Here is a 15,350-nt window from a genome sequence, read left to right on the forward strand (position 1 = left end):
TTTTTTCGTGATTGAATATTCAATTCTACGAAAATGTGAATTGTGAAGATATGGGCGATAGTTTATATAGCCCATCATGAGAAACAACATCTGGTTAGAAGGTACTGAGTATCTATATACGGGTTTAAGAAAGGTGTTATCTGCACGTCATATTTATTCAAATATGCTGTTGTCAGATCCTTTGTTAATTTATTTACAGTGGTTTGTAATCTACCTTTAGAGTGGAATAAAGTCGCTTGCCTAAAGCGGATTTTTGGTTTTGTTTTTGTCTGACGTAAATTGCCTGATATGTATTCGTTAAAGTGAACGGCTCAGCTTTTTCGTCTGTCCTGACATTTTTATATCAAAACATGCAGAATGCCATGTCAAAAAAACGCACCAAAAATTATATTTAAAATCTTTATAAATCGTTTGTAATTTAAGTTTAAAAATCACTATTTAAAAAAAAATTCCAACGCAAGTTAACGTCACTCTAGTAGATTATGACGTATCAATGGTAAAAGCGCTGCTTCAACATATGGTTTTGCAATGTTTTCTTTTGCGCTTTGGAGCTTTATGATGAGTTTCATTTAAGTATTCTTGTTTGCCAAATCAATCCTAGGAATAACGTTAGAATTGCTTAAAAAACAATCAGCCTCTTAAATCTTACCCAGTAAGCGCAAACGCAATTTTGTTTAGCTATGTAGGCTAGCAATATTTTTTAGATATAGGCAAACCAAACTGTTAACTTAATTACAAGTAAGACTTTTAAAACGTTTTTTTTTGTTATGTTAGTACACCAAACTTCCAGACCCTTGGCTGTTTAAATGGAAATGTAAAATCGCCTAATTTAATTAAAATAAGCATACAATCAAAAACTTATTGCTATTTGCCCTATTTACAACAATTTATGAATAATAAGACCCGTAAATATTTTTAAACCTTAACAATATTACCTGATCTCACTTTTAAGATAACTTTGAAACGACGTGTAATTTGATTGTGACGCCATAAGCTACTAGAGTGACGTCATTTGCATTTTTATAGAAACAAAGTTTTAAACTAAGATTGCAGACTACCTACAAGACCAAAATTAATAGAATTTAAAATATAAACTAACAACAGCATACTTTAATTTGAAATTTAGTTGTATGACCCAAAGCCATACTGTTTAATTGTTTAAGTTCACAGTGTATTGTATAATTTATGTTTTATTTTATTGTGACTTTTCTATTCGTATAAAGTTTATTTATAAGGTATATTTAATTCAATAATAACTGATGCGTGACTGCACTGGATTTTTATTTAAAATACTTAAACTTAAACATCTTTAATTTTCAACGTTCAACAGGTAAGCGTCGTTGTCTAATTGGGGTATATTATTTGCAATGTTTGCATTGTATATCAAATGTTACGTTTAAATTTTGTAAATTAGAAAAATCGCCCAAACTATAAATAAAACAAAAAATTGGTGTGTTTAAAATTTCCTCTGGTGTAAAGTTTACTTTAAGCAATAAATATAAGCCAACATACACATTGGTGTTCACAAAATATGTACGGGCTTGGCCTATGAGCCAACAAACGCAGCACTTGAGACCGCGTCGCTTTTATTTCACCGTTGGTTTACTGTACATGGAGTACCAGAAATCGTTCATTCTGACAGGCGCACTAATTTTGAAAGCCAATTTTTTTTTAAAATGGTTGAGTTAATGAGTAGAAAAAAGGATACCGCTTATCATTCATTCGACAATGGTGGGGTCGAACGAAATAATCGAACCATTAATTTAATGTTGCAAAATTACGTACAAAATTATGAGCAAAATTGGGATATCGCGTTATCAGCGGTAGCGGCTTACAATGCTAGCGCACATAAAGCAACTGGTGTGTCACCACAACCAAAAAAGCTGTTATAGATATTTGGACAAACTTTGTTTAAAACAAAAAAAATACATTGCTGCTATAGAGAATGAAAAATTATAATTAATGAAACTTACGTTTAGCTATTTCTCTTTAAAAAAATATATCTGTTAAACTTTGATATTAATTTTTGTGTTTAGTTTTTTGTAAGGTTGTAACTTCTACCGTGATTTTATTACTTTAGTAAATTAAACCGTTTAACAATTTTTTTTATTTACTAAACTTATATCATTGCAAATAAAAAGCTAACCTATACTTTAATCTCTAATTACCAAATTGTTTTAACATATATAATGTTAGCTGAAATATGTTGACTTCGCATTTTATCAAAAAAAAATTTTTTTTTGCGTTTTAATTTGTCTAATTGAGTTTTCAGGCTAGGTTATTATTATGGAAACTAGAAACTATTTGTTTTTTGAAACATTTAAAAACGTCGCGTGTATTAAAATTTGGTTTCTTTCATTTTTCAAAAGTTGACCATTTGCAATTTTAAGCATTTTTTAAAATTCTCTTTGGACGAAGCTCTATTACGCATAAAAAACTTTTTTTTTCAAGATTTTAAAGCATTGCATTTATTTTTGCTTAGGATGATGTAAAATTTATGATTAATATTTAATTATCTTTGAAATTGATAATTATAACCTGTGTATTTTAAAAATTAAAGCGGTGCAAGCTTTACAAATTGTGTTCAAGTGCCAAAATTCTAAAGCTACTGACTAAATTAATGGCTTAATCAAAAGCAGTTTTGGGTGATATCAAAGCTTTTTATATAAGATTATGGGTTTTCTGTTTTCAGTTTAATTAATAGTAAGTATTATATTTCATTTTTGTAAAAAAAGGCTTACTTTTTATTTAATAACTTATGCTTTACATTTTATAATTAAAATTTGTAAATTTTAAGGCACAAACAATATCAGTTTAGCTGGTTCTTACTTTTATTCTTTTATGTTACTGTTTTTATTTTTTTACAACTTTATAAGTAAATGCCATCACAATCCGAATTTAATTTACTGATTGTTAATTTTTTTATAATTTGAATTCTTTAAAAAACACTATCTTTATTTTTTTAATGCAGTGTTAATTATTAGTAAACTAAGAGATTTCTAAAAATTATACAAAATATTATTTCTTTTGTGTTCTTTATTTAATGTTAAATCATAATGTTTCTAAGATTATGAAAGCTTCAAATCATTACAATTTTACTAAACATAAATGTCGTTGCTTTGTAATTCTTTTCTGCAATTAAAATAAATAAAACAAATTAAATACTGATTTTTCATGATGTATTTTTCTATTTTTTTTAAATTAAATTTATTAATTTTTTATCTATAAGGTAATAAGCGAAGTTTGGTCAATATAGCTTATAACAAGATAGTTGTTTTAATTAAAGTATATTTATTTATTATGTAAATTATTAAAGTAATGTGGAAAAACTACACTACAACATATTATTTGTATACACTTTAAAAGTAAAATTTTTTAATTAATATTTAATAAAACAGCATTAATTTTTATAGAGTTGGTCAAGTAAATTGTTGATAAAACTACTTTCTCTACCTTATTTGTTTTAAAACTGATTAATATTTGCTACTAAATATATATATAATTTACAACTTATAATTTTATGTAAATTAAACATTGTAAAAAAATTGAAAAGTAGAAATATTTGTTTACTTTAATTTTTGAAAAATTTGTTTACTTTAAATCTTTAAAATTTAAATTTTACCGTTTCCTTCCAACTTCGTTTTTTTTCTGCATTGCAACTCCTTGCATTCCAACCTTTATATTTTAAAGTTACATATTTTTTTAAATTTTTTGAAAATTTATTATTAGAAAAAAATTATACCAACTTAGCAGTTTTATTTACACCTTTTTACCCACTAAACCTCTGCGGTGGTGATTTTTCAATTTTGTTGAAACTGGCTGCATCAGAAATCATCAACAACCCAAAAAACAAAACTACCAACAAAATTTTGTTCATGTTTACTGAACTCATTAATTTTACTTTAAATCTAACATAAAAAGCATAAGTAGTAACCTTGTCAATATAGTTTATTTTACACTTTAAAATATATTGCAAAAACAAGAATATTTAGACAAAAACGATTTTTATAACTTTATATCTAGTTGCTTGCTTAGTGTAGGCCAAAAAAAGTTAAGCGTTTCTTTTTTAAAGCATTGCCAAAATAAGTGTTTACTTAAAATGCAAATCGTGTGCACATTTAACGGAAGTTAAAACCCTAATAATAAAAACGTTATTGCTTAAAAATGCGCCGCTGTGCATTAAAAATCACAAAATTACAAAAAATTCACTAAAAACCACAAAATTACAAAAAATATTGTACATTCATCAATATTGTATCGCAAAACAAGAAGCATTTACGTTTGCATTAAAAGCTTAACTCATAGCATTTTGATATTTATTTGTAAAAACAATTTAACAGCTTTATGTTAAATTGAACAAAAATATAATTTTTAACTATATAAATTCGTTTAATGTTTTAACAGGCATTTATGATTTTAATTTTTTAATTGCAAAACAAATTTTAATTGTATTTATAATAGTTTTTATTTATTTAGCACATAAATAGCAATATCTTGTCTTCCGAAGTTTGCTTAATATTTTTACTGATGTTTTTAGCTTGTTTTGTTAATTTTCAATTATGTAAACCACGTAAATATAACAGCATACCGTCAATACCGGTACCGTTTTATTCCTTTATTTTTGAAGTTAAATTTTTAAATATTGTTAGACTAGGTGATAACAAATTTTGTTCCATCTAGTATTAAATCCTGGTCTAGATGGAAATCATTTTGATATTCCAATTTATGAAATTGTAAACTGTTCTAGCTTATATTTTTGAGCGTTTATAAAACGTTATGCATAATATAAATTGAAATATAGTGATCAGATTAAGGAAATTTACTTCGGATATATAAGTAATTTGACTAAGAAATTTAAAAAAAACATGATCTGAAATCGTTAGCTTGGGCATTGTTTAGGTAATTTTTATTTAAAATAACAAAGTTCAGTAACTTTGTTTTGTTATAATAATTTATTAAAAATGTTATCAATAATGTTAATTTGTTTGGCATATTAATTATTATTAAAGTTTAAAATAATAACAATATAATAATAATAATAAAAATAACAATAATAATAATAATAATAATTATAATAATAATAATAATAATAATAATCTGAGAGTGATTATAGGGTTTAGATTAGGGAAAAATATTTCGGATATATAGGCCTACTTTAAATATATAAACTGTGCTAATGCCCAACAGCTTAAAATATATACTCACATAACACACTTTAACGACTAATTTATCATTATGTATATATATATTTATGCGATATTTTATTTTTTAATTTTGTTTAGTTGTACGCCTATCTTGTAAAATCATTACAATTTGTTTATTAAAATTTGCTTTAATCATTATAAAAATTTATTTTTAAATTTGTTTTTTTTGTATTAAACTAAAGTTTGTTTATAAAAAGGATTAAACGATTTCGAATTATATTATATTTTTTTTAATAAATTTTTTTAAGAATAAATTTAGTTTTTAAATTTAGTCATTTTTTCCGTTTTTTTTTGTTTCAATCCGTCGCTCTCCAAAAATTGGAAGGCCAATCGTCTCTCTGTACGTGGATATTCATTGATTTTATAAGTGCGTCTAATCAGCTTGTGGTGCCTTCAGGCCGATATCTTTGATCGACTGTTCGCTTAATTTTGAATATTAGATCTCCTACGCTATAGCAGCAACTGTTTTTTCCCTTAAATTTTGCCCAATGTTTGCGACTTTGTTCTACGTTGTCTTCAGGCTCGATAAGTTTTCTGGTAGATGTCTTGTGCTTGTTGTGTGTTAAACTGGTTTGTTTGTTATGGACTAAATAGATGTAGTTGGTTATAGAGTTTAGTTTGTTAGTTAGTTATTGAGCCCGGTCAGCCGGTTCGTTTGTAATATAGCTAGTTAGATATGGAGCTTTGGCATGTTTATTATATAGCTAGTTGGTGTATGGCTTGTTTGTTATACAACTTGGCGTTAGTTTTAGATTAAATAGAGCCAGTTGGTTACAAAGTTTTGCTTTCTGCAGTTTTTCCCAGTTGGCATTTTTGTTTGGTTTGCTTACTATTTTGGATCTTAACGTTAGACATCTATTATTTTCAAAGTTTGTATAATTAATAGTTTTGTATAAGTCGTAGTTTTCTATTTTTTAATTTAAATGTTGTATAGTAAAGAAAATCAAGATAGTTTTCTTTGTATAACAACGCAAAACTAGATTTATTTGACAAATAAATAATGGTTTAAAATCTTTAAAGGTAATTTAATTGTTGACCCTGTTAAAAATATTCACTAAACTTTTATTCTAATTGTTTAGAAATTTCATTATCGTTTTTCCATGTAAACACACCACCAATTTCCAGCTGTGATAATATTTCACGGGTCGTATGCGATATTTTTAATAAATATATATTTCTGATAAATGATTACATGACATTGATAATCAAATTAATCGGAATTATAAATAACCTTTAAGCGCACAAACATGCAGAAGCACGCGAATTTAAAACAATATTTTCCTCACCGAATGCGATAGATTTAAAATTAAAGTTGAAATATCATGCTTTACTAATTATTGATCATTTAACTTAATAACAAAATTTGAGCCATATCTTGCAACAACTATTTTAATGTCCGCCTTATTAGCTGCATTTTAGAGACACAAGCAATTGGAACACAAGTGATCGTATGTGCGCACCACAAACGCTAGTTTAAAAAAATTGAATGAATATAAAAACAATCGGTACAATAAACAAGCGATTATTTCGTAAATAACGATCACCAAAACTTGATAAACGAACTTAAGTTGTCCTTTAAGACAATCAACAATGAGTTAAAATTTCGATCCTTTAGCACTTTTAAAAAGAGAGGTATTGCACCAAAACTAAAAATGAATAGTAATAATAATAATAATAATACTGACGATAATGTAACATAAATGTTTTGTCATGTGTCGGTTTTATAGTCCGTTATGTGCCCTAAGATATTCAAGTGTAAACAGATAACTTTATCGTGATTTATTGCCCCAAACCCGATTGTACCTTTGAATATTGTATGTGGCGGTTGAACAAGTAGTTCTGACTTGGGTGTGTAACGTACAGTTGTATTGCTTTTGTTACAAGATAAGTTTGATCGTCTCGTAATTTAGCCTAACGTTTAGGTGGCGATATAATAACGGTCCTAATTGTATTAAACCCTCACCCTTAACTGTTTATTGGGACGAGACGATCTCCCTAATTTAGTAAAGCCTAGGATACCCCGCTTTAACGGTCCACCGTAAAAACCAAGTTGGCTAACTCTGTTATTTATATTAACATGTACGGTAGGTGTGTAAGCTTACTTTTAATAATCAATAAAAACTACTAAAACAATACTTGCAATAAAAACATAAGAGTAATAAAACAGTATAAAAACAATACGACTACACCTAACCGCACCCAAGTCAGAACTAACGTTTTGGTAGGCGCTACATACAACATTCGGCGCTACATTTACGTTTAGGGCAAGAAATCCCGATAAGGTTAATTAATTAGATATACTAGGGCATATACAGACTATCAGGTGTCAGGAGCCACCGACGCATGACCAAACATATATGTTACACCCCCCACTTAAATACAACCAACTCCTGTAGTTGAAATACTACGAAAAACAGATTCCTTTTGACATAAAGAAAACATCAACATGTACAATACTTAGAGGTAAAAAAAACGTAGGCCTGCAATAACATTGTGATACAAAAAGTGAAACAAACATTTAAATACTACTAAAGGCACGACAACAACAAAATCTGAACTTTTACGTTACAGGAAAATTCAATACAACAACAAACTATTTAAGTGTAAGCGTTAATAGTGTTTTAAATAACAAATACAATTAAGAGTAAAAAAAACAAGAAACGCATTATAAACTACAAAACATGTTTAAGTGAAAGAAAAAACAATACTGTTGGTTATGATCAACGCAAGTCTAAAGTGACAATAATGTGCAAGTAAACAAAAACGAGGGCAATTTAGTGAGGTAATAAAAAAATTAACAGTAAAAAAAAACAGTCAATGTAAACTAGATGTCAATAACCTCAATGTCCGGATAGAAGTGGGTCCGCTTTCTAATGCGTTGGGGACGTGAAGTTGTTGGTTCAGTTAACACCAAATTGTCACTATTTTCCATTGGTAGTCCCACATGCGTTGCCTCACTGTCTGGGGTTAATGTGGGTTCAGTGTGCCTTGCATTAAGCATGTTCCCTAGAATAGGTGGCCTCACACAGGTTGGCTCGTTAAAAGTATATGATGTTGCCTCTGTTGAGGTCCCTGTAAATAATTTTAACCGGTTAAAATGTACCATTTGGGATTTACCTTCTTTATTTTTTATGACATAATTAACGTTATTTAATATCTTTTCTATAATAAAAGGTCCCTTATAAGGTAAATGGAACTTCTTCGATTTATTTAGAGGTATGGCTGGGTTCGTTAAAAGTAGATTATCACCAATTTTAAATGGGACGCCATGTTGTTTCTTGTCGTAATTTCTTTTCATACGTTCTCGTTGTTTTTCCAAGGTTTTACGGGCAGTGTCTTGGGCTGACTTTAGGCGTTTGCTTAAGTCCTCGACTAGTGAGTTGTATGGCGTTGCTTCTGTCGGACAGCCCGTTCCTGCGTCGCCTGGCAGACGTAACTTGTGGCCGGTCAGCAAGTAGTGCGGCGAATACCCGGTGCTTTCATGAATACTAGCGTTATAGGAGGCTACCACTGCGGGTAAAGTGATATCCCAACCCGTTTCATCGCTTTGAGCGTAATTACGTAGCATGGACGCGATAGTTCGATTGTTTCGCTCTACGCCTCCATTTCCGGCTGGATGATATGCAGTTGTTTTTGATTTTTTACTACCCATAAGCTTGAGCAACTCCTGGAAAAGTTGACTTTCAAAGTTTGTTCCACGGTCAGAATGAACTATTTCAGGCACCCCGTGTACCGTAAACCAGTTGCTGAAAAGTATCGAAGCCGTTTTAGTTGCTGTCTGATGTCGCATAGGCCAAGCGCGTACATACTTTGTAAAAATGTCACTTGCTACGAAAATGAAACTGTTTCCGGATTTGGTTATGGGTAGTGGACCCATCACATCTATTTGAATGCGTTGCATTGGTCGATCTTCTGACGATGGTATTAATGGCGCTCGTGGGTTTTGAGTCGCTCTTTTATTAATATTACAGTCATTGCATCGTTTACAATATGCTTCTGTGTGACTTCTCCACTGATGCCAATAAAATCTTTCATTTATTTTGGCGCAGGTTTTGCTAATTCCAAGATGTCCGCCACCATGTGGACTATCGTGAAATTTTATTAGGACCGTATCTATTAAAGAATCCGGCAGTACAACTTTGTAGACTATTTCCGCTGACAAGGACGAACATTTTTCACCAAAGTAAACAATATTATTTCTACACACCAAGTGGTTGAATTTGTTCCAGTAGTGTTTACTGGCTGGAGATAATTTCTTTACCGTTTTTTGGTTTGGTCTTATTCCCTTTTTTAACCAATCAAAAATGGGGGCTATGTTTTTATCAGCCTGTTGTAATTCCGCGATTTTTGTTTTTGATATCCCTGGCTCGAGGCTGAATTCCAAACTTTCAATTGTGTTGCAAGGTTGTTTATTTTGTTGTATATTGTAGGGAAAATCATCGGGAATTGGCTCCAGTCTGCTAAGGGAGTCGGCATTTCCATGTTTATTTCCTGGCCGGTGAATTAGTTCGAAATTGTACCCAGCTAGATGTTCCACCCATCTAGCGCATATGACCATACAACTCTTTTGATTTCCATAACCACCGAAGCGAAGAATGGTCGGTGCGAATGGTAAATTTATCTCCTATCAGATAACATCGAAATAGTTTCGTGGCAAATACGATGGCCAGCAATTCTTTTCTTGTGGTAGAATAATTTCTTTCGGCTTTTGACAAAGTTCTACTACCATAGGCAACCACGTGTTCTTTTCCATTTTGTTCTTGGGATAGAACACACCCGATGGCGTGATTAGATGCATCGGTGTCCAATATAAAAGGCTTGTCAAAATTAGGGTATTGAAGAATTGGAGTTTCTGTTAGTCGATGTTTTAAAGAAATAAATGATTCCTGACATTCATCAGTCCAGTTAAACTTTTTCCCCTTTTCTGTTGGCTTATGTAATGGCCCGGCAATGTTGGCATAGCCTTTAATGAATTTCCGGTAATACGATGTTAAACCAACAAATTGACGTACATGTTTTACATTTTTTGGTATTGGCCATTCTTTGACTGCTTTTATTTTGTCAGGGTCACATTTAATTCCATCGCGCGACACAATATGCCCCAAAAAACTTACTTCATGTTTAAAAAATGAACACTTTGATGGTTTTAAAGTTAACCCAGCCGATTGTAGGCGAGCGAAAACTTCTTTAAGGCGCCTTACATGTTCTTCAAAGGTTTTCGAGTACACAATGATGTCATCCAAGTAGGCTAATGCTCCCTGCCATTCAATCCCGTTCAGTACAATACGCATAAGACGCTGGAAACTCGCTGCTGAATTACACAAACCCATAGGCATGACCTTGAATTCATATAAACCCATGTGAAGGCAGTTTTCTCCCTTGAGGCTTTGTCCATTGGAATCTGGTAATAACCAGACCGAAGGTCTAGTGTGGAAAAATAAACAGACTGAGACATTTCGTCTAGGCTTTCATCGACTCTGGGTATTGGATAGCTGTTTTTCTTAGTGATGGCGTTGACCAGCCGATAGTCTACACAAAACCTAGTTTCTCCTGATTTCTTTTTTACTAGAACCACAGAACTTGACCAGGGGGACTGAGAGGGTTGAATTAGATCCTGTTTACGCATTTCTTTAATAATTTGTTCAACGTTGTCTTTATATTTATGGGGAACACGCCTTGGCGCTTGTCGAACAGGTTTACTACTGCCCGTGTCTATTTCATGTTTGACAAGATTCGTCCTTCCTATTTCATAAGGCGAGGTGGAGAAGACACATCTATATTGCTTTACCATTTTTATTACAATCTGGCGTTGACTTTCTGTCAGAGTTTTGCTTATATTGACGCTATCTTCTGCGTGATCTACTTGATGTTGGCTCGAGGTAGGCTGTATTTCTTCAACCGAATGATCATGTTCAAGTAACTTAAAACAGGACGAATTTTTGCATGTACATTTATGCGATGCTTGATTGATGATAGCACAGGTACCAGGTATTCGGCAACTATCGGAACCTATAGCTGAAACGGGGGATACTGTTGCTACTCGCACACCGTTGTGTAAAGTGACGCTATCATCGGTCAGGTTAGCTATTCTTACTTCAACTAAATTCGATTTTATGTTGGTTATTGCCGAAGCGACAAGAAGGCCATAACGTTCACCAAATTCTATATTTCGCTCCACCAAAACAGACATGTTAGGTATTGAAGCTGCTATTAAATTATTATTACACTTTGCTAACAGCCTTAACTCCGTGAAAGCTGGAACAGAAACTTCCTCTATTAAAAATGTCTCATGGCGTTGAAATATATAAGGTTTACTTATAATTGGCACTGACGTACGACCCAGGGTTAAATAATTGGATTTATAACATATTTGACATTTTTCCCTATGTAAAAAGTCCAGTCCCAGAATGAAGTCGTGGGAAATATCTGGGCTTATTAACATTTGTAACCATGACGTTACACTCCCCAAGGTAACTGGTAGTGATGCCATGCCAGTTATAATTAGAGGACTACCATTAGCGCCCACTAAATTAGGGGAGGACTCGGGGGGTTTAGTAACATTTTTAGTGCCTTTTCTTAGTTTATCCCAAACACGCTGGTGCACTAAGATAACACTTTCACCAGTATCCAACAAAGCGCAAACAGGTAAATTTTCAACTAATAAATTTACAAAACGACGTAACGAGTTACCTTGTGCCGCATTTTTAGTTATAGGTGGAGCAGGTTGTTCGGGTTGAATACTTTTTTTACGGGGTCTTTTTGTTGTAACTAAAACCTCGGGTCGGGTCGGGGTTGGTATTGTGGGCGTCGTCCCAGTCTGCTGGTGTGGACTTCTATAAGTGTTACGAACGTTATACGGTATATTTTTGCTTATATACCTAGGACAATTTTGTCTTATATGTCCATAGTCAAAACAATAAAAACACTCACGGTTTCTATAGGGCACCCAGGAATCGGGCCTTTTCTTGTATGGCTGTCTACGTGACGGCCCAGCCATTTGTGATTTTATCAAATTCATTTCGGTCTGCATTGTCGAAATGGTTGTTGTTATCTCGTCAGTTTTCTTTTGTGCAACAGTTTGCATGTTTTCGATTTTTTCAAGAATTAGTGCCAGGTCATTTTTGGGAGATTGTTTCTCAACGTTCGCAAGCACCAATGAATGTGACGATGTGGAGTTATTGGCTTCCATGGCTTGGTTAGCAGCTAATAAAAAATCTCGTTTATTTTCTTGATTGTTTTGAATTAGGTTACGAAGATTTTGATTCCTAAGACCGCGTAGTAGGGAAATGTACATGATTTCATTTTTTAAATTGCATTCAGCCGCCTTAGGGTAAGCCCTATCCCCCAAATTTCTAATCGCATAAACAAAAGTGCGTACATCCTCTTCAGGCATTTGTATACGTTCGCTAAGTTGTGTTCGTATCTTAAAGGCATGTTGGTCGTTCACTGTTGCTTTTATTGCCCTACTGATTAGTTTGTCGAATTCAAGTGGATATAAACTCGCATCTTTTTCTTGGATTATCCATTTAAGATCTTAATCAATACAGCTTATAAAAATATGCTTTTTTTGATCGCCCGTAGCACCAGCGCTCTTACAGTAAGAGTTAAACACATTTAAAAATTCATTAAAATCCTCGCCCATAATAAATCGAGGCGGTGTTGTATATAAATTAAAAGACATAGTTGAATTTTAAAAGGTAAGAACAATTTGTAATATTAAAATAGCTACTATATTTAACTAGAGTCCTGACTATATCTAACAGAGCTAGCACGGTGGCGGGGTCCTGGCGCGTTCGCCAATTTGTTACAAGATAAGTTTGATCGTCTCGTAATTTAGCCTAACGTTTAGGTGGCGATATAATAAAGGTCCTAATTGTATTAAACCCTCACCCTTAACTGTTTATTGGGACGAGACGATCTCCCTAATTTAGTAAAGCCTAGGATACCCCGCTTTAACGGTCCACCGTAAAAACCAAAGTTGGCTAACTCTGTTATTTATATTAACATGTACGGTAGGTGTGTAAGCTTACTTTTAATAATCAATAAAAACTACTAAAACAATACTTGCAATAAAAACATAAGAGTAATAAAACAGTATAAAAACAATACGACTACACCTAACCGCACCCAAGTCAGAACCAACCTTTTGGTAGGCGCTACATACAACATTCGGCGCTACATTTACGTTTAGGGCAAGAAATCCCGATAAGGTTAATTAATTAGATATACTAGGGCATATACAGATTATCAGGTGTCAGGAGCCACCGACGCATGACCAAACATATATGTTACACTTTTATACTATTTTATAGTTCTTATGTTTTTATTGTAATTAGCGTATGTGTAGTTTTTAATAAGTGCCAAAAGTAACGTACTGCACCCACTTTGTGTATTAATATAGATAACAGGGTTGGCTAAATCGGTTTTACGGTGAGCCGTTAAAGCGTAGTACCTAGGCTTTTACTAAATTAGGGAGGTCGTCTCATCCTAATAAACAATTTAGGGTAAGGGGTAAATACAATTTGGATCTTTATTATATCGCCACCTAAACGTTAGGCTAAATTACGATACTATCGAACTTTTCTTGTAACAATAACAATATGTTTTGAAATTCAAGATATCGAATCATAATCATTAATATATTAGGTAGGCTACGTTGAGCAGCTAATTGGACGGTAAGCAGTTGTTTTAGATAAGTTTATAATTTTCCTTGCACTTTAAAATGTAATCTTGCTGCTAATAGTTTAAAATTGTGTAGCGAATAGAAACCTGTAGTAGTCATTGAGCATATATTTAAGTTATTCATTTAAGTGTGTTATATGGGTATATATTTTACGTTGTTTTGCATTAGCACAGTTTTTATATGTTTATAGTATTGGTAGCGGTTAAATGTTTTTTAAATATTTTACTTGAAATCTAATCGGGTAGTTTAAATACCCAAAATATACACTCTTGTAGATCAATTAAATTATCACATCATTTTGCGTGTAAAAAACTAATCGACTACCTAAAAACTTACGTTATGCACAAACTACGCATGGGGCATATTAAACACATTGATTATATCGCACTTACTGACCATGAATAGCGGACCTATTCCGCATACCGACCATAGCGATCATATACAATTTCGAGATACTGTAACCAAACAATATTTCGCTAATTCAGGTAAATACAAAATGCAAAAACGAAAAATGAAAGAACTGAAAAATTAAAAAAACAGGGAAATATAAAAGTACCAAAAATTACAGGACGGAAAATAAAGAAACCAAAAATGAAGGATTAAAAAATAAATAAACTAAAAATTAAAAAAACAAAATATTAAAAGCTGGAAAATAAAGAACTAGAATATTAAAAATAAAACATAAAAGAACAGAAGACAATTTTTAAATATTAACCATTTTAGTAAAATGAAAGAAGAGTGTAGGGTTTGTCTAACTATACCCCACGTGACCAACAATAGGTTGATCGGAGAATAAAATACGCCCCTTGATCACAGATTGATCTCAGTTAATATAAAAATAATACCGATAATGGGCCCAGAATTGCAACTGTCTAACTCGACTGATACAACAATTGAAATACTCTACAATGTATTCAATATTCAGTACACAAGAAAAACAATTAACAAAAACAATACTGGCTTAACACTTACAAATCAATATTACTTTTAACAAAAACTAACTAAAGACCATTTATGAAATGTTAGAACAGGGCGAATCGTATTCTAAATATATGACGTACTAAAAGTAGAATTCCAAAATTATTCCAAGTTACGATACAAATAAAGACAAAAAAGGCGAAACACAAATCACGTGACTAAGAACGCTGGAAAAAAGGGAAAAACTTGAAATGACCAGGCGATAAGGCGATCCAAAAGAAGCGCACAATAGCGGCTAATGGTGTCCAACCGAGTGTGAAATTGTATTTAGAATTAATGAGAAAATATAAATCAGTTTTCATATAAATGGACTTAACATTCCGGCCCCAAATGACCGAGTACACAACAAAATATACGAAGTCATTTCACAATAAACAAAGTACATTATATCAAAAACGAAACCAATATACACTGTGAGCATGCAGCAAACAGTATGACGTGAAATAATCGTCAAAAAAGAAAATATTACATTATAACAATATACG

This window comes from Corella eumyota, chromosome 4, assembly GCF_963082875.1.
Source record: "Corella eumyota chromosome 4, kaCorEumy4.1, whole genome shotgun sequence".
NCBI classification, from domain to species: domain Eukaryota; kingdom Metazoa; phylum Chordata; class Ascidiacea; order Phlebobranchia; family Corellidae; genus Corella; species Corella eumyota.